Below are 2,568 nucleotides of genomic sequence, written 5' to 3'. Positions count from 1 at the left end.
TCCATATTCGTCTCACTGTTGAGAACGAGTCTCCTGTCAGAATAAGAGGGGTTAGGCTAATACTAATAATCCACTACGCTGATTTTTAGAATTAAGAAAATATTTTGGTATGCAGGTTTCCTCACGATGTTTTTCCTTCACCGTTTGAAACACGTGATATTTAATTTCTTAGAATGCACATAATTGATTGCACGCCCCGGACCGGATTCGAACCTACGCTCTCCGAATCGAAAGCAGAGGTCATATCCACTTAGCTATCACTAAAAACATATAACTCGTGCGCATTAACTCGACATCTGGCTACCAAACAAACCAACACAGTACAAACATCATTAAAGCTAGGTGTCAAGTCAATCCGCATGAAGGTCGCCATTGACGGTCAATTATTTTCACGTTTCTGAAAAGCAAACAGCAGTACCCACGCGGCATACTTTACAAGTCATTAACGCAGTAACCAACATACTATCAATTAAAGTCGTGGGTGCTACAGAAACGTGAGAATAATTGACCGTTTGTGGCTAGCATGAGCTGCCTACTCGACTACTTCTTTTTTTGCTATATTCGTAATAGGTAGTCAATATAACTAGTTTTAATATTATTTTAAAGTAAAGTGAAATAATATTAATACTACGCACCTATCTATATTATCTACCTACAGTAAACTTGTATATATACCTACAGTTGCTAAATAAATAAAATAAACTTGTAAATAAACTTACCAAAGATTTACACATTATACCGCTGCACTGCACACAGAAACCAAAATGTAAAAGTGAATTTGTATCTATGTTTCTTAAACTTTCACACCTAAATTACTTAACAGATTATAAAAACTATTTTACCAATAGACAGCTACATTATCAGTAAGTAACATACACTATATTTTATTACTACGAAAATGGGCACTACGCGGGTGAAACTGCGGAGATAGTAGTATTTTTCTTTTTATTCTTTACAAGTTAGCTCTTGACTACAATCTCACCTGATGGTAAGTGATGATGCAGGATAAGATGGAAGCGGGCTAACTTGTTAGGAGGAGGATGAAAATCCACACCCCTTTCGGCTTCTACACGGCATCGTACCGGAACGATAAACCGCTTGGCGGTACGTCTTTGCCGGTAGGGTGGTAACTAGCCACGGCCGAAGCCTCCCACCAGCCAGACCTGGACAAATTAAGAAAATCTCAATCTGCCCAGCCGGGGATCGAACCCAGGACCTCCGCTTTGTAAATCCACCGCGCATACCACTGCGCCACGGAGACCGTCAAAATGAATTAATTATTAAATAGAAGTATTCGTAGATATATAAAAGTTAATTTTTTTGTAGGAATTAGGAAGGTATACATACGTGTAAGTATATAAAAACTACAGAAGTTCGAAAATAAGGAGGTACCAAAAGTTTTTGACAAAATGTTCAACTGCATCATTCCATCCTCGGCGGGTTATTGAACAGAGTGCCTAGTAAGAGTTTTCAATGTTTTCATACTGTGACGATCGCGTAAACATCAACGCGAATTTCTAAGGAATTGAAACAGTTGTGCAGTAGTGCCAGTGGATGGCGCTGTCTCTATTCCTTAGAAATTCGCGTTTACCGATCGTCACAGTATGAAAACATTAAAAACTCCCACTAGGCACTCTGAAAACTATCAATCAGGTCTTGCATCAGCAGAGTATAATTTATTCCCCTATTTGCCTAACGACTTCCTTTTATTCTCAATAGCTAGGTAGTTCACTATTCTACTCGTATTAGTTGACGTAGCGCGGTTTTACCCGAGTGGTTCCTGTTCCCGTAGGAATACTATAATACATAGCCTGTAGCCTTCCTCGATAAATGGGCTATATAACACTGAAAGAATTTTTCCAATCGGACCAGTAATTCCTGAGATTAGCCCGTTTAATAAAACAAACTCTTCAGTTTTATAATATTAGTATAGATAGGTCGCGCCAAACTTCTAGTCCACTCTGAACACGAGGCGGGTGGTAGCGCAGTACAGGAAAACGTATCCCAGCCGGATTATGCGATAAGCGATAGCTGTGCAGTTTGTCGTGTTGCAATATCAGAGCGGACTCGAAGATTGGCGCGACAATATTTATAAAATTACTTACCGAGGAAGTACAGTTATCACCGAAACACTGGAATTAATTGTTAACTGTACATGAATAATCATCAACATGCTTGCTGCATCTATAAGCAGTGTTTTAAGTGAAGAAGATTGCCTTGGGACCCCAATGTCCATCGGCTCTTCGAACTATGTGCCCCGCCCATTGCCACTTCAGCTTCGCGACTCGCTGAGCTATGTCAGTGACCGGTTCGTTTGCGGATCTCCTCATTTCTGATTCGATCACGTTCGCCTTTTGTTCGTCTGCGGTTCGAGATTTTCCAAGCATAGCTCGCTCCCTCGCCCGCTGAGTGACTTTAAGCCTTCTAATAAGGTCCATAGTTAGCAACCAAAGCTCTTATCTAGAAATAATATTTTTTATGAATAAAGGTTGTATGAATTTTATGCAAATTTATATACTTACGGCAACTGAACAAGAATCCTCGATGCACTGAAATGAAATAATCTTT

Source organism: Bicyclus anynana, chromosome 23 (genome assembly GCF_947172395.1).
Source record: "Bicyclus anynana chromosome 23, ilBicAnyn1.1, whole genome shotgun sequence".
Taxonomy (NCBI): Eukaryota; Metazoa; Arthropoda; class Insecta; order Lepidoptera; family Nymphalidae; genus Bicyclus; species Bicyclus anynana.
This window is presented reverse-complemented; position numbering follows the sequence as displayed.